The sequence below is a fragment of the Python bivittatus genome, unplaced genomic scaffold, assembly GCF_059951505.1.
Source record: "Python bivittatus isolate LINGU-HERP-01145 unplaced genomic scaffold, Pbiv_v1 ctg000670_np1212, whole genome shotgun sequence".
Lineage (NCBI taxonomy): Eukaryota > Metazoa > Chordata > Lepidosauria > Squamata > Pythonidae > Python > Python bivittatus.
Window position 1 is genome coordinate 7888064 of NW_028277094.1, and position 18657 is coordinate 7906720.

At 42.0% G+C, this 18657-nt stretch overlaps 1 protein-coding gene across 2 annotated transcripts in view; it reads left to right on the forward strand.

Moving 5' to 3' along the window:
• The first annotated feature begins 222 nt into the window (after positions 1–222).
• IL1RAPL2 (interleukin 1 receptor accessory protein like 2) overlaps positions 223–18657 on the forward strand; it is a 359966-nt gene continuing 341531 nt past the window's right edge. For both annotated transcript variants that reach the window (XM_088151668.1, XM_088151669.1), the window contains exon 1: positions 223–264. The gene's annotated coding sequence lies outside the window, so the exon portion shown is untranslated. The remainder of the gene's footprint in view (positions 265–18657) is intronic.

Here is an 18657-nt window from a genome sequence, read left to right on the forward strand (position 1 = left end):
TTAAGGAATGCTTCGGTCCTCTTTGTTTACTAAGCATTGTCTAATGCTTTCTGAATATTGGCTTCAGGGTTGTCTCCCTGGCCCTCTCTAGTCTGAAGGACATGACTTCTTGGCTTCTGATCAGATCTGGCCCCCCAAAGATAATCAGGTAGTGCAGGTATGGTGTGGGATCGGTCCCCTCACCAGATGGGCTAATTAATTTCTGTTCCTTGCTCTTCCTTAGGAAATGAATCAGCCTTGCATAATTTACATGGCTGACAACAGGTAGGAGAGATTTATTTATGCATTTGTTTTTATTTGCAATATATTAAGACAACCCAGCTCAATCATGATTGCAGGTGGTGCGCATAAAACATATAGGGGAAAGAATAGAAAAGAGTGCAACTGATACAGAATAAAAATCATCCCCTTCTCCTCCACCCCCCCCCCCAAATCACAGTTACTGTACTACATTTTAAAATAGCTTCTTCATGAGATCTGTGTGGCACAGCCAGGTTGCGTTTCTGTGAAGAGTTTTCCTTCCTGGAGATGTGGCGATCATAACAAGGTTGTTCGGGCTTAGTGAGATGCTTTGCTTTGATGCCAGGAGCTTCAGCACATGTCCTGCCCCCACCTACAAGCCCACGACGTGGTGAAGTCATGCAGCAGTTCCACAACTGTGTGGAAACGGTGTCTCTCTGTTTTGCTTTGAAGAGACCCTTGCCTTGAGTCTTTGACACAGCCAAGTGCCTCTTAGAAAACCCTCCAGGAGGAATTTTTCTAGGGGAAAAAAATTGGCTCCTTATCCTGCTCTGCTGGAATGTTTGATTGGCATTTGCTTAGCTAACTGGGGGGATTCAGCAACTGGGTTTTGTAAACTGTGGTTTATGTGTTAGCCTGATGTAAGAACCAGTCTGCTGTAGTTTGTTAAAAATAATGGTTAAAACAAGCTGAGACTTAAGGTGATGCATGGATCTCACTGGTATGTAAGGAAGAAGAAGAAGAGAAGCACATCAAGCTTAAAAATCCCACAAAGGCCAGGAAGCAAGAGGGAAGTGTGTTTATAAATTAAGTGTTTTTTTCCAGTAGGCTTAAAACAGCTTATAAATATACACATATATAATGGTTAAATTCAGGGGTATCTGAAGGGAAGGTCAAATAATGGTGATCACAGCTGCATCACAGAAGCCTGCCCCCTTTTTTTAACTTGCATTGCAAGATGTGGTAAAAAGGAATGGGACTTAACTGGTTGGCCTTGGCCACCATCTTGACATTTCTGACCCCTCCTGTGACACCCCAGTGTGGCTCCCAGAAAGTTGTGAGATACCCATATGTTCCAAGGGAGACTTGAAAAATCTCCCTCCCAAGAGAGCACGTGGAAGAATATTGTCAGACTGGATAAGCATATTCTTGATTAATCGGGTCATTTGCAGGGCTGACAGAGAATCAGAGGTACAATAAATCAAGGGAAAAATTACACACACACACACACACACACACACACACACTGTTCTCTGCCATTCGGAGTCTTAATTGTAGAAGCGTTGTCGGAACTAATCTAGGGAGTGTTTTTCTCCCCTTAAGCAATGTGACATTTTGTGGGAAGCCTTGAGGGAGCTGAGTCAGTGGGCCAAATTAATGAGGAATATGTACATGTGTTCGGATGTGCATCTATACACACACATGTACGTGCACACACACACACACACACACTTGCTTTGTTGACTCAGAATTTTTGCTGGTGTAAGGAAGAATTTCTTCAAACTTTTGGTAGCCAAGGCCTACTATTTCTGGCTAATTCTAGGGGTGATGGTTGATGTTTAGAGGACCATAAGGAGTTTTTCTGATTTGGTGTCCACCAGAAATCCCATTGTGTAAACTGGTCCCATCGTGTAAACTGGTAGGCTCGTGGGTGTTCTTGTGGGGGATAATGGAAACTGTGGTTTAAAAAGGATGGAGGCACCAGGTTGGAGAAGGGGTTATATAAATTAACAGGTACATCAAGCAAAAAACCAAAACAAAATAAAACCAAAGAGGACGAGTAAAAGCAAAGAAATAAACCTAGGACAGTGATTTTGCTTGGGAATATGAATGGACATTTTAAGTCAGTTAAATATGACAATTAAGTATTCTGAATATCTTTTGGTAGGTGGGCTTATGGTAGAACTGTAAAAAATAAAGGTGGGCTATGAATCAAATCCAGTCAATCAAACAATCACTCCTCCTAGAGTGAGTGAGCAAGACCAGAAATTTCAGCCTTTGTTAAATTTCTAGTTTGGGAAAAAGTAGTTGCCCATTTTAAAAGCAGATTTCACCCTTTGAAACCTTCGATTCCTTTAAATTCTAGACCTCAAACTAATCTTCCTGTCTACTCTGGCCCCACTTTGGGACTAAAAAGAGTAGGGCTTTTTAGTCAATGGGGAGTTGCTGTCTCCTGGATCTGAGCTTGTTGTATGCTGTGACTCCAGCTGATTGTGAGTTGTTTAGTACACACTTAGAAGGTTGCCCTGGTTGTGTTCCCAAGTTGTTTAGTTGCCCAGAATGTGACCCTTTGCACAATGCTGACCTCTATCTGTCTTGCCCATATGGTGCATTTAGGGATAATGTTAAGCTGGGATTTTTAAACCATGGTCAAATAAGCCACAGTGACCAAGTTGATACCTAACATGAAACTACTGTTGGAGTTCACAAACTAATCCAAAATGTAGCCAAAAATAAACCAACCATTGGATGGTTTAATTTTGTGTGCAAACCAAGATAGAAGCGGCCTTGTTTATCCTTTCTCCAGTTTACTCTTTGGGCTCTGGGGAAGGTAACTCGAAAGCAGCATTTATGTAACATGCTAAGCTGTGGTTGATTGAACCATGGAATTAGGCTAATTTTCTGCATTCAGGCAACACACGGAACAGCAAATTAATCATAAGGACTGGAATTATACAAGACGCGGTTGGCTTATTTGTGATCTGATATATCCAGTGGATATGGCCTAAATTAAAAATGTATTTAGAAGGACCCCCGTGACTTTGTGAAAGCACTATAGGAAACTCGCCACAAGATGTCACTAGCTTTTCACGTGCAGAAGAATGTGCTAATGCTTCAAATAGGATGGGGGAATTGCTGCCTTGTTCTGAAGCCAGATTTAAGGGAGGCCTCACCCTTCGATGCCCTGAAACCTCATTTAAAGACTAAGGCTGAAGAACGAGTGTTGCTTTGGGGGAATATTTTTACGTTGAATAATGTTTCATAGATGTATGGTCCATCTTTCAAGGAAGTTTTTTTTTTTAAATGTGTAACATCAGCAACAAACCTCTAGTTCGTTTGGGGTGGCAACAGAAGAATGGAGAATGTAAATATTTGTGGGTAGAACTTGTTCTGCTGGAAACTGTTGACATTCCTGAAGATGCAATGGTTCCATATGTACAAAGGTTTGATATATACAAGAGAATGCCTGGTTACCTTAATATTTAATGTAAAGAATCCATCAGGGGAAACCTGTCTAATGCATAGTTTTACCACTTAGTTATAATTTCTCTCTGAAGTGGGCGAGGCCAAATTGTTTCTCTTATAAATGTATGCATTTATATCATATTAAGGCTAGTTGCCATACACCTCGCTCAGCTGTGGTTTCTTTAACAGACACTGGATGGTCTCCTCCAAGGGGAATCTCCTAGCAAGCAGAAGGTATTCTGGTGGTTCTGACCCGTGCAAGATCAAAGGGACATGGAGTCCAAAACCATTCACCTCTGTAGTTGCCCCCTTGCTATTGAACACGTTACCCCGTAGGTGTATTTACCTTCTGCAGAGTCATCAAAATAAGTTTCGCTTCGGTAGGCATTTGGTGATCGATTTTTAGTATTGCTTATACTGATTTTTGTACTACTGTTATGGCATTAATCTGCTGTTGTTTTTTTAAAAATTGGCTTAACATTCAGCTGAAACAGATTTTGATTTTATTGCAAACTGCCTGGGGTTGTGCAAACTGTCGGATGGTACCTAAGTGCATGTAAATCAGTCTTTTTCAAACTTGGCCACTTCAAGATGTGTGGACTTCAACTCCCAGAATACCCCAGCCAGAAATCCCCATTCTGGGTGGGGAATTCTGAGAGTTGAAGTCCACACGTCTTAAAGTTATCAAATTTAAAAAACACTGATGTAAATAAACCAAATCCCACAATGGGGTGGGACTGTACCAGTACTAAACCCAGGTTATGAGATCTGGGCTCCCAAAATCCAAATAAACATTAGCTGACAGTAAAGAGAGACAGCGTGCCAACCCGTTGCTGCTCCCCGTCACTCAGTCTGGATTTTGCAGCCCAATTCCGGTAGCCCTGCTAAGCCATAATTTTGATTGGGTGCATGCAGTGCGTACTGTGAATCAGGTTGAAATCAGAATGTAGAACTCTCCATTTTTGATACTGCAGATGCAACAGCAAAACATGAAAACAGTGAGTAAAACAACAAGATGTTCATTATTAAATCAGTAACTAAAATAGTGACACAGTAAGAGTCATTATTAGAGTTTACTGGAGTTGGGCGGCCAATAAATTTAGAGGAAGAAGAAGAGGAAGAGGAGGATGAAGAAGAAGAGGCAGCAAAACTAGGGTTTGTTGTTGTCATTGATTTGAAAAGACCTAGAATAAAGGAGACAAATCAGAAGCTGGTGCAATGCTAACTTGGTTGTTTTATGGGAAGAGGGAACTGTTTGCATAGCTCTGAGACTGCATGGAGTTGATTTCAGTCTGACCCTGCTCGGAGAAGCTCACCCTTGAATTCTAAGTACATATATAGCAACTTTTTTTCTTAGTCATGTCAGATTTAGGTCTACCATCTATTGTGTATATAGTGAAGGTAATCCACTGTGCTTTTTATTCTGTTCCCTTCTTGTGGGTTGTGTTTAGTGCTATGTGAATATTCAGTCTGGAGATTCCATTTGAAGGGGATGCGATCAAATCTTCAGATTGACTTCCCAAACTCAATTGATTCTGAGTTCCTCACTGAATCAGAGACCTCCAATTTGATTTGAAAATTTGATACGTTTTTACATGTATGCAAAACCTGCCCCCTGCTCCAGTCAAATGGACGACGTAGAGAGACCCAATTTGATTTGGAAACCTGTGCCGAACGCATTTGGAAAACCAATTCGTTTGGTGGTCTAAATCGGATCAGACCTGATTCACACAGATTTGCTACAAGCCAACTCCCCCACCCTTCTACTCTGTCTGGCTTTGACTCAACTCATTGCCCAGCCCCAGAAGAAAGCTGGTTCTTCAAGCTGGAAAGTTTTGTTCAGAGGGAAGACAGGGAGCCAGAAACTAACTTTAGGAAAGAGCTGCTTATCCTCCCACAGCTGAGGCTAGAAATCTTTTTGAAACTGTTGGTATGAGAGCAGAAGAACAAGCCTCCAACAGCAGCGGCCACCTCAGTTGATCTCCTTGAGCGTTACTTTGAGTTCTTGGGGTGCTGAGGCTCCAAGCAATTTGTTTTGGTTTCCAACCCTGAATGCTTATGGGATTGGGGAGAATCAACTTCAGCAGGTTCTCTACATCTTTGGAAGGTCCAGTTTTTCCTTTCTGTTACTTGCCAATCAGTTCCCCACCTCTCTGTCCACAAGGGTTGTTGCCACAAGGAGGTTCAAATTAGACATCAGGAGGAACATCCTGATTCTGTGAGCTGTCTACCTGTGGAACAGACTGCCACGTGACATGGTGCATTCTCCTTCACTGGAGGTCTTCAGGGAGGCTGGGTGGTCATCAGTCTCTGCTGAGAGGGGATTTTAGAAACATTTATTTATTGGGGAGAAAAATTAGATGGCCATTCATCTTAAATACAACCAGTTTGCAAAAAACAAAACAAAACATAAAAGCAGAACAAAAATATATAATCCGATAGAAAAAGAAACCAAGGTGCTGTATATGTGCAAGCGCACATATATTGAGTTTCTTTAGCATCCGGATCCTAACATCTGGGGGGAAAGCCAGGTCTTCATGGCTTTCTGGAAGACCAAGAGGGTTGAATCTTGGGGGGACGCTGTTCCTTAGGGCAGGCACTGTGGCAGAGAACACACATCTTCTCAGTCCTGCAGGGTTGGGCTAGATGACTTCTGAGTTCCCTTCCTTCTCTGTGGTTGACGCTTTTAGAAACGTTAAAAGGAAGGAGAGAAAGAGAAACTGGGAGAGAGAAAGACTGTGATGTCATTAGGGCAGGATTCGGTCACAGAAGGGCTGGCTCACCACATGTCCAAGGAACTGAAGCAATGCAGATTGAGGAGAGGAGGGGAGTCCATCAAACCCCGAGTCCAAAATAATTTCTCTGCACCATTGCATCTAAACTCGCCTCTGTCACATCGGCAGCAATGATGGATCCCATCAGTTAATTACACCTTCTGCGAAAAAGCCGCCTGATTTTATGGGCCTTTCTGCAGACTGGAACACAGGCTGTTGGTTTAAACTTAGAAAAATCCATGGTTTTTGTGGATGTTCTTCGGGGAAGAATAAAACAGCAAGATGGAAATGGCACAACCGGGCTATCTATCTATCTATCTATCTATCTATCTATCTATCTATCTATCTATCTATCTATTCGCCAGTTCCAGGGGAGCCCTTTTTGCACGCCTCCCTCCTTTCAAAGCTGGGTGGCTGGAGGGTTTGCTAATGAGAGGCACTGGCTATTGAAAGGAAGGCAAAGTCAAAAGGTGCTCTTCTTCCTGCCGATGCATAAAATATGATACAAGATGTTCGGGGAAATAAGAAGAAGCAAATGAAGTCCCAAACCCACAGGAGGAGTGGTTGGAAACGCAACCAGCCCTGCTCAGAGAGAGGTTGCAGCCAAGCTCATTTATCGGCAGGACAAAATGACATTTCCTAAAGCAAGCTAAATGAATGGCTTGCCTTGACTCTCCTAAAGGGAGGAAAAAAAGGGAAACTGACAGAAAATGACAGATCGCAGCCTTCCCAGCGTGCTGCAAATGAGCGCCTCTGACAGAGATGCAGGATGTGGGGCCCCTGAAGCCTCACTGCGAGATCAGTGCAAACAGCAATCAAGGGGCACCGAGGATGAACATTTTGCTGGGGATGTCAAGATTGCTGGCAATCACTTTTCAAAAGGGAAGGTGGGGCCAGAAAGCTGTCTGGGTCTTGCCATCTAATGCTCATAACTGTGACTTGCAGATCGGCCAGGAATAAGGACTCTGGCATTTAAGGGAAAAGGTGCAATGCAAACTGGGATTTGCTGTCACCGGTCTGGAATGGCAGCCGAGCTTTCAACCATGTTATTTATTGCAGGGTTTATATATCACAGAAAGCTATGGCTTGTTTAACCAGCGGTTGGTGAATAAGCCGCAATAAGCTGTGTTCACTAAATATCCTAAAGCACAGAAAATGATTTGCACACCAGGTATGGATTAATCAAACCAGAGTTAAGTAAAACGTAGTTTAACAACTGGTGGAGACCCAGTCAATAAGTTTCCCAACCCTCATCCCAGCTGAACATTTGGTGCTGGGCAAAAGCATCTAGAGGCCCGGTTGGTCATTGTTTCATCAGATGGGGAATAGGTGAAGCGCCCTGTGATGCAAAGAGATCCAGTGGCTCATGGTGTGCGATGGGTGGCCATAACAATTTGATAGATAGATAGTTAGATAAATAAATAAATGCAACTGATTACTAAATTAGCCCATGTTCTGATAACTGAAAGCAATCGAGCAGGCCAGTGCCTGCAGGGAATGGTCACAAAAGTCAAGATAGTGGCCATAATGGTGCGACTGAAACTTTGCCCATTTTTTATGCACAATGCATCTTGACTTTTTTGACCACACTCCACCTTGAAACAGGCTGAGTTTGCACAACCCAGTAAGCTGCAAATAATAAGCAAGTTTAATCCAACTTAGTGTGTTGTGTGAATGCATCGTTGGGTCTTTTAACTCCTGGTTAAATTTGTTGTAGGAATACAGCCAACATTAGATCCAGTAGTGATCACTTTGTTTTTCTGGGGCCTTAACAGTATCCATAAAAAACAGTTCTCCTTGTTCTGGGGAAACGAACAAACCCAAAAAGGAGAAAAGGCAACAGGTGGAAGAGTTAAGAGTAAGCCAGAAACAAAGAACAACGTTGGCGCGTTTTGAACCAACTGTTCAGCCTTATGCCGAAACGGGGAGACAGATTGAAGATCTCAAAGCGTTTGGAGCTGCTGGGGAGAGGCGATTGAGAACAGCATCTAAGCCCTAATAAGGCTAAAGTTAGCTTCTCACCATTTTGGTATGGACAGGCGTGTGACTTTCGGAGTGCAAAAGATGCAGGCTTATTGCCGAGAAGAAACTGGTATGCTGCGGAAGCCACAAAGAGGAGAGAGTCACATCTGACAGTGCTGTAATTGATGAGTTTATGATTGGTTAGTTTTGCTCAGCCAGAATATTAAGATCGATCCAGACTACCACATGAGGACTGGTGTGTACTTTCCACTAAACCACAGTGTGGTTCCTCTGGTGTTAGCTTAGTGCATTGTGGGAACTTAATTATTGTGGTTTGCAAATTATGGCTTGGCCCAATGTGTGAACTGAGCAGTCTGTAGCATATTTAACAAGCCATGGTTAGGGCAGAGTATAATATGTGAACCCAATTTGTTGCTTGGGGTATTGTATGAACCAGTCCAAAGTCTGAACATGCAACTTTCTGTAATAAAGCCCTAGAAATAGCCTTGAATGTGAAAGACAAGGAGCAGCATTCCAACTCTCCTATATAATAGGATTTCCTTGATTTTCTTTTCTTTTGAATGCAGACTTCAAAAGACCCTTGTTAGCAAGCGTTTCCCATTTGCCAGGTTGGGCAAAGATGGATGGCCTGGGGTAGAGGAAGAGTTTTGGGGGTGATTAGGAAATGAGCCCGCTCTAATAAAGATGACTAAAGATCAGGACATTCCCCAGTGCTATTTTAGTGAGCGGGGAGAAAGGAAAGAATTTGACAGCATGCATTTGCAAAATGGAATGTGGGTCCCTGCACGTCTCCATAGCTGTGTTCACATAACGCATGTGACTTGCTCACTAAATTAACCCATTTTATGGATTTTCAGAATACATGGGGACCACCAGATCTGGACCACAAAAATGTGAATGATTTAAACGTGTGGTGTGGATGCAGACATTGTGGCTTGTACACCAAAGTGTATGGCCTAATAGAGCTACTGGACTGGAGGTGCAAGAATCAGAATAGCCCCTGGATGATTAGAGTTTCCTGAATCTCTTTGTTGCTGCGTATCCATAGTCCAGAAATTGGCAGGCTGGATGTGGTAGCCTTTTATTTCACTAAAAGGCTAGTGAGTCATCAGTGAACTAAATGGTCTGGGTAAGGTTCACACAGTATATTAAGATGCATGCATGCATGCAAAACTAGCCAAACTTTTTAGATTGTGTGAATGCAGCCATTAGACCTTCAGCTGACCTTTAGCCTGTTGTAGAACCATAGCCTTCACTGAGCTGTTTACTTGGCAGGAGCACAGCTAATAGTATGTGCTTTGCATGCAAAACCTACATTATAACCTTTGTCTTATGTACCTGCCATGTGCCAGATGTGCAGCTTGAGTGAAACAGTGTGCTAAGCCATCCCATGGTTGGTTTGAGATGTTTGGGCTGGCGTAGCGTATTGTGTGCATCAAACTGTTTGGCAGCTAGCTGTAGCTTTTCACAAACTATGATTTTATAGCTTAGTGTTCAGTGTAAGGCCAATCAATTATGACTGATTTAAAACACAATTAATAAAACCACACTTAAGTCAACAGTCAGGTGAGATAGGAATGCAGCTTTAGGCTTGTGGGATTTCAACAGGAAAACCTATAGTAAGAATTAAGAATGAAGTTGTTTATATGCTCCACTCAGTGACTCATCCCACCTACAAAAATTCTCTCCTGGGTTTTCCCCAAGCTTTCATTGCATCAGCCTAAATTTGCGGTCGATGACTCTTTCATGCGTTATTGTTGGGATGGTTCGGGCTCAAAAGTCCTTCCCAAATCTGCTGCAAATCAGCCAGACGTGTATTGGTAGACCAGCTTCTGCTCTTCTCCCCCAGTGCTAAAAAAAAGGAGAGGAAACACAGCAAGCTCTTCGTGCAAATTGCAATCTGCGACCTTCACCCCAATCTCCTTGACAGCCCCCTTGAGGCAGATGATCCTAGAACATCCCAGACAATGGAAACGATCATTCCATCAGCTTGGCTGAGTTGGCTTTTATAATTGCATTTTTCAAAATAAAAATGGGATAGCTGAGCCTGCCTTGTCGCAACTGGGCAATTTAGAAACTAGGTATCTGGGAAATGCACTGGAATCCAATTCATCCTTGGGGGAAAATGAGTATTTTTTAAAATGCTTTGTCTTGCATTGCAAACATTTTCAATGTATCCTGTGGAGCATCGGTGTTGCTTGCTGATGATGGCTCGTTTCAAGATTCCATTGCTTTTTTGCATTAATGGGGACGTCTGAGTTTTCAGTGATGCTATTCACAGCAATTCCCCTTACTCCAGTCTTTAGCGGCTATAAGCAGAGGATGAATATGGGCCAAAACATTTAAAAATGCTGACTTATTGCCCAGCCTTCAAATAATGTCCTATCAATCATGCCTAAACAACCAGTCACCTTAACGTCAGCTGCCAGACCTACTACTGGGGTGGTGTGCAGTGCAGTGCACTCATTTCAGCTAAAATAGACAAGCAAACATAAAAAGAGTTTCAGGGCAGACGTAAAGGATGGAGAAATAGAAACTGGCAATAGAGGCATAGTGTGATTAAGCAGAATGTAAGTAGCAAATAGTTAACAGTTAATTCTCTCCTGCTTTAGATCAAGACATAGAGAATGAAATTAATTAATACATAGAACAAACATTCTATGCAAGTTCAGTGTCGGCATCTGTCAGCCAATTGTTCAAAATGTTGTGTAAGACATCTTGTTTATTCTTACATGAGAATGAGATTCAAGTACTTTGTGTCTTGTGGTGGTGGTGATGGTGGTGGTGGGAGAGGTAATGTAAGAAAATGCTGCTGTATTAGCTGAACAAACCATTTCTAGAGTTTTGATAAGAATTTGCAGCCCCTTCCCAAAAGTGGGTTTTGAAAACTGAAGTCCAACCTGTTGGGTGAGTGGCAGGCTGGGGAAGGTAGCTTTAGACTTTAGACCCAAATCCGAAGGAATAATGGGTCAACCTTGATATAATCCTAGCATCCGTGATGTTTCCATGTTTATTTGGCTAAACTGACTATCAGCCAAGTGGTTTCATGTATTAGGTTATCTTCTATTTAAGCCATTGTGTGTCATCAGTGCCCTTTTGGCATTCATGCACCAACAGATCAATACCTCCCTACAAAAAGAGAGGTGAATGTGATGGAATGGAATTATGAAGGCCAAGCTCAGGGAGATAAGCATTTTCTTAGCTCACGGGAACTGCGTGGGAGGAACAAAAGGATAGACTGACACCTCCCTGAGGAATTCACACTGTTGTGGCTGGAGGACTTTGGGAACTGGGGTTTTAGTCTGGGAAAATTTTTGCTAGAGGTTGTAGCTAATAAACATAGCTGGACTGGATTTGCATGGTCTTTTGGAGTTCCTTCGGCTAGGCCTGACATCAATCTTCCCAGACTAAAACCCCAGTTCCCAAAGTCCTCCAGCCACAACAGTGTGAATTCCTCAGGGAGGTGTCAGTCTATCTTTTTGTTCCTCCCACGTGGTTCAGGTGAGCTAAGAAAATGCTTATCTCCCTGAGCTTGGCCTTCATAATTCCATTCCATCACAGTGAACCAATAACCCCAAATGAAAATGCTTTGAAACCAGCCAAGGAGCAATTCAATTTTCGACAGGGTTTTGTAGCAAATTCTGAAGTTGCAACCTTCCAGAGTGGGGAAGAGCACCACCTGTTCAGAAGTGGGGATCCTGGGGCTGATCAAGAGTGCCTTGTTGGCCCACTTGGTAAGGTGTGGGGTGAGGGATGCTGGGAATTGCATCTTAGGGGAACTGGAAGATCCCCACTTTTGGTCATGGTCAGCTCTGATTTGGAGGATGAGGAGGAGTTGCAGGGGGTCATCGGCTTGGGGGGATTCAGCTGGAGGAGTTGTGGGCAGGGGAAGCAGAGTTACCTAGCCACCAGGAGAGGCAGCTGTTGCTGGCCCCAGAAGACGAAGAGGCGGAGCTAACACCTCCCTCCAATGCAAGGGCCCGCCACAAAGAGAGGAGGGCGGAACAAAAGCACTCAGCAAGACTATTGGCCAGAAAGAACCCTGCCCCATCAAAGAACAGATCTGGGTCATACTGTCCCTATATAAGGGGAGCTGCTTGCCTCACAGATCCATTGGCAGCAACTCTCTGTTTACCTCACCACCATATTCCTCCCCTCCTTAGCCTGCCTTCTCAAGTAGTGACTTTGGACCCTCATATCATGTTTTGTTTGACCCTCTTGTACCTTGTTTATGAATTGAACTCTCTCTTGCCTCTAATCGAAGCTGGTTGAGTTTTTTATGGGCTAGGTATTTTGGGCAGGAGGGACTATGATTGTTTGTTCAAACCTTTTAGCTATTAGAGTTCTGTTTGAAAATCTTTTAGTAATATGCCTGCTGCAGTATGAAATCAGCAGCCAGGTTTTGTGAAGTGGGATGTCAGCAAGAGAAGGGAATGGTTAGTTTGTAGAAAATCATTGCTTTAAAGCTTTTAAACATAGTCCTTGTTTAGCAACTTCCTTGTTTAGTGACTGTTTGCAGTTACGATGGTGAACTTTATGACCGATCCTCACATTTACGACCTTTGCCGATCTGTAAAGCAAAGGAAAGCTGAAGTCAGATCTTAAGCCCAGTCATGGTTTCACTTAGTGACTGCTTCACTTAATGGCCAAGTTGCCGGTTCCAATTGTGGTTGCTAAATGAGGACTACCTGTATTGATCTCACTGCATCTGTCATTGGGTGCCTTCTGAAAGGCATCAGGTTGGGGAAACCCATTTTAGTGGGAACATTTTGATCTCCTCTAAACCATGTTCACTTCCTCTTCGGTTTGGACTCCATTTAGACCTGGAGCAATATTGCATGCTGAAGAAGCAACTAAAGGTAATAATGATACTGAACAGAATCAGGTGGGGAGGATAAGTGTGCCCACCATCTAAATCTTTTTAGGGAGTAGGGGAAATCTCTAACTTTTCTTGGGGTGGGGGGGGGAGCCAGGTTAAACAAGTGGGTATTTACAATGAGCCAGCTTTAAATTCTTACTTCTTTTCCGATGGACTGTTGGAAGAATACCAATGCATGCTTTTCTTCAGTCAATGAAACTGCACAGAACTTCTGCTCACCACCCACTGTTGCGCTGATGGCAGATCCCTCTCAGAAGCTCCTGTGCTGTCCTCTGTGGCGTGCTTCCAGTTCCATTTCATCTTCTATATTTCAGGCCCTGAGCATGTCTTTCATGGGGGACGTCATCCTTCTCAAGGAAGTGCTACCCAAATTAGTCAAAGGGAAGGTTTCATGAATAACCGTTTTTTTTTTTTTTTGGATGTTGAATCTAAGGACCTCAAATTACAGTCTAAAGTTAAATTAAAATCTCAGTGTGAATTGGTTAGCATGTGTCTCTCTAAGATGGTTTTCAGGGTTACTTGAGTTTCTTTATCTTGGAAACAGGTTGGCATACATATTAATGAGACCCAGGTGTTAATGCCATGCTGTTTTATTTTTAATCTTAAAAAAGTCTTTACATTAAGATCAGTGGATGCTGCTGCAACTATTTATTTCTGAATAATTATGCAGTAATGCTTTAGTTTGGAGGCATGTTGCTTTTTTGCCAGAAGAACATAGGAAGAACCAGGGTGGATTCAGTGACCCACCTGGTCCAGCTGTGGCTACCTCACGTGACCAAGAAGTTCGCAAACAGGACAAGAATATTATCGCTTGTCTTGCAGATGCACCCACAGGAAGCTGGAATCTTTCAAAATCATGGATTGAGTTCACACTTTGCGCAAAACAATCCTGTTATTTGTATGTGTGGGGTGAAATTGTTGTGTGTTAACTCGGCTGCTGGAGGCTTGTAAATAAATCACTGTGATGGGTGTATCTAGTCAATTGTGGCTTATACAAGGAGCCACGGTTGTAAACCAGGGGTAGTACAAGTTAATGAGAAATGAGTGAAAGATATCAAGGGAACTTCTTACTCAACCTGAAGTTTCTGTAGCTGAAAGTCAGGAGCAGAGTTTTGTTGGGTAATAAGTTTAAGAGAAGACAAGAAATATAAATATCAACCTTTATATGTATTTCAAAACATACAAAAGAGAAAAATTAGGCATAAAATATATCTTCAATAATACATAAAAGTAACAACAAACAAATAATATAATACAAATATACCAAGACAGCAGGGAATTAAGCAGTGAGCCTAAAGGGAAATCAGAAAGCAAAAACAAGTAAGAAGAATACTTCTCTTATACAGAGTTCGCCACCTGATTCAATTATGTTCACAGCCAAAAAGCAATCTCTTGTTAACTCTATAGTTAATTCTATTAAAGCTGTAGATCTTGCAAATATCCAACAAGTTTGTTGCCAGAATATGACATAGATTCAAGTCAACATTCATTATAATATTATTTATCTTGCCCACTTAAAGCAGCCTTCCAAACTAGATGCTCTCCGGATGAATCTCCGTGGCAGTCCTACTGGTTGGGGAATTCTAGCTACCCTCCAGATGTGTGGACTTTAATTCCCAGCATTCCACCGTGGCCGTTTCTAAGAATGCTGGGAGTTGAAGTCCCCACAACTGGAGGATACCTCTAATGAAGTGGACCGAGCATGACCACTTAGGTGAAAAAAAAAAGGTTTATCCTTTAATATGCCACAAACCAGCATAGCCCCCCCCTTGCCCCTTTAATTTTGTATCTGTGGAATGTTAGCACCCCACATTTTTTTTCCTGCCAAAACCTTCTAAAATTTCATTCAGAAGCTTTTGCACAACTCAGGGCTCCAATGGTTAATGAGAGTTTCTTTCCCCAAGCCCAGAAGGATTGGCCTTTGCCTTTTGAAGGCAGCCATGTGTACAGGAACATCTTGCCCCAAGAAGTTTGAAGGCAATGTTAAATTTTTGATGTTTTTTGTCATTTGAGTTAAACTGAAAGGTTACAAACAACATTGCAACAGCAATTCCTCTTTCAGAAACCTCCCCCTTTGCCTCTCGCTGTCTTTTTTTTTTCCTGCCAGTATAATTTTATTTTGAATAACTTAATAAGTCAAAAGGCAGTGGGAACTGTACGGCTGCAGCAAAAGATGTTTTGAAATGGCCTGGGCGAAAGGATGAGACAAAATCAATTTAGTTTGCATTTCAATACAAACTTATCATTTCATTTTTTATCAACTAAAAATACAACATGAGTGCAACTCCTGGTGACTTTATGGGACGTTTCATTTTTTCTTGGCAGTAGCACAGAAATGGTTTGCCAGCACCTTCTTTTCTTGATTTCACAACCTTGGGGTTTCCTGTGTGTCACCCATGCAGGTATTATTCAGGCCTGAACCAGCTTAGCTTCCAAGCTCAGTCCTGGTGTGGTTCACACATTATACTAAATCCAGGTGTATTGAAATATTGAATAAACCACAATTGGCTGGTTTATTCCAACCCTAAATAGTGCTGACAGACTACACTAAGCTAACCAGACCAGCCGTATTTGTCTAATATTTTGTAGTCTGCTTGCTCCTTGAACTTAGATTCTTGGGAATGAAAGCTGAGTGAATCCTGCTGAATACAGAGCATGAATCATTTGGGGAGAACTGATGAATTCAGACAAAATAATGTGTTTGGCAGGCTGATTTTACATATGGGCTGAAAGGTGTGGCAAGCTCCTTTATGTACAAGTTGCTTGATTTTTCACTCTGGAGTTGCCCATCCAAAGGGAAAGACTGGGGCACTTGGAAAAATAGCATTGATTATGCCTCCTTTCCAAAATAACTCATAAAACAGAATATGCTTTTCCCCCAAGAGGTGAAAAAGGTTACTTAGTTTGTAGTTTCTTAAGGATGAGCAAATGAGCCGAACTTTGTCTTCTCTTTTATAGGCGTTGCGGGGTCCCTGGGCGAGTGGCATAGAAGGGTGAAAGCGTTGAGATAATCGTGTTAAGTCTTAAATGATTGCCAGAAATGAAAACTCACCTGATTTTTCTGCTTGAGGGAATTCAAGACATTTCAGCATATTGTTCATTCTGTTAAGGAGCGGAGGATATATTCTGTAGGATCATTTGAATGTTATTTATACTTTTTTATTGGTTTATTTGAAACTCCCCGAGAAATCTTTAAAATTAAAAGGAAAGAAGGTATTGGGTCGAATGTTATTTCCTAGGGGAGCTCTGCCCACTGATTTTTAAAATTGAATTCTGTACTTCTGTAATCTTTAGGTTTTTCCCAAGGATGTTGCTTCTTGGAGGCCCTGTTGTGCTGGCCCTTGAGTTAGATATTAGTTCAATAGCAGAAGGATTGATTGAAACTTAATAGATAGAGCTTGGCTGGCGTTTTTTTTTCCTCTCATCAATTGTTGCAATGAACCTTAAAAAAAAAAAAAGGAGATGCAAAGAATGAATCTAATCTTTTGAATGTAAAACATCTGTTCTTCCAGGGAACTCCCTGACTTAATGCCTGCTTTGGTTGGTGAAGCTTAACTGGAGGATGGTAGCTGTAATATTCCTGCAGTGGTCATTTGGAGGGTTTGATCTTGACTGAAAATTCCTTAGCATGCACGCATATGTACAGGCAAATCAGAACCCTGGCTAAATGTCTACTGCAGGAGAAGGCTAGGGAGCAGGAAGAACAGAAACCTCATTTATTGGACAGTTTCAAAAAGCAAACTTCTGCATCTGTGGAACAGAATCCTGTAGGTTGTAAGAAGGTAGCAAGAAGGGTAGTTCCGTGACTACCCAGGCACTAGCCAATTAGCATTGATCAGCATCAACTTTCTCATATTCAAATTGAAGCACGTCGTCGAAAAGAGGCTGAATGCCTCTCCTTGACCCCTTCTTGAAAGAGTCACACTTGAATGCATTATTGCAAAGCTGCATTCAAACTGCTTGCTCTTTACAGCTGTCACATCTGCATTCATCCCTTGTATTGAATTCAGTGTATTAGTTTATCTGAAGTCACCACCAATCTGTTTTTATTCCTCTAGGGCAAATGTGCTTTATCTGATTTTAGCTTTGCTGTCACATCTCAGAGATGCATTCCTGAGTTCATTGTGTAACACTTGTGTTGGAGAAGGAGCAGCGAGGTGGTGAAACTTCCTTGTTTGACTCCAGACCTTTAAAAAGTAAGGGCAACAATTTACCTGCCATTGCATGTATAATCCAAGCTCATGTTTTCTTTCAAAAATGAAAGCACTGCTTTTTCAGTACTTCTATCAGAGCTCAGCCAGACCATCCTTCTCCTCCTCAGAAGACCAAACTGAGGAAACTGGTATTCCAAAGATTGAGTAAACAAGACCCAGAACTGGCATTAATAAGTCAGATGCAGTCCCTGTATTGCCAGTGCCAATACTGGGGACTCAGACCTTGATCAGAGGCAAAGCCCCCCCCCAATTTCCTGTCCAGGTGGCAGCTGTGGCCATGAGGACCTTTGTACAGGTTCACCTTCTGCATCAGTTGGACCTGTTCCTGGACCAGGAGGCCCTTCAGACAGTCACTCAGGTCCTGCTAAGTTGTGAAAACCTGGGCATCATTGCAATATAAATATGGTCCAGCAAGGTACAGCAATGATAATGTGAATAGATGATTTTAATCTCTAGATGTAGTTATTTTGTGTTTAGATAATAATGTGTAGACTCCAAAACGTCTGTGGTGTTTTGTCTCCTCTGCTGAGTGAGGTCCTGAGTTTTCCCTGAAAGTTCTAGCTTGATAGTATCTCTGTGTGTCATCAAATGAGACCAGAATCCCCCCTTTGATATAATTGTTAGTTGCCCTGTTCTGTTTCTAGGGAATCTTTAGCAATGAATGTTGCTTTGCAGGATATACAGCAAGAGCAACAGATGGAGTACCCTCATGATCTCAGAAGTGTTAAAAAGAATCAAAACCAGAACGTTTTGAGCAACGTGTTTGGTAGTGAATGAAAATGCTAGGATAATATCTCCATTTCTTAAATCCTGTTGTTAAATAAGCAACAGATGACATGACACTTCAAAACTAGGTCAGTTAATCCAAGGTCTTTGTAATTAATATTTATAAGAAAACCCAATGTAAAATAACTATTATCCTCACAGGAAGATTCTCAGGGGCTGGTGAAGTTCTAAAGTCCTTGAGAATGTTTGCTTTTTTTTTTTGGAGTGGGGGGTTGGTAAAAGTGATATCAGGATATTAACTGATCTTACAAAATGTGAAATTTCACAGGGCAGAAAAGCCTAAAGAAATGATGGTCTCATCGTTTAGTTTAGATGAAGAAGTGGGACTGGGTAGAAATGGATTGTCGAAGCTCTGTACCCCCATTTGACTAGACTGTTGTGGTTTTCTTTCATAGCATTGTTGGCATGCTTTATTTTACTCTTTAGAAGTTTAAACTTATATGAGTTCTTAAAACTTCAGTAGCCATTGTGAAAAGAAACACTGTTAAGTCATTCCATTAATTAAAATGGTTTGTGATTCCCCTAGAATCTGACCAAGAAGGATATTTCTGTCACCATCCTAGAGGAAGGAAGTTGAATCTCTCAGAACCATGTT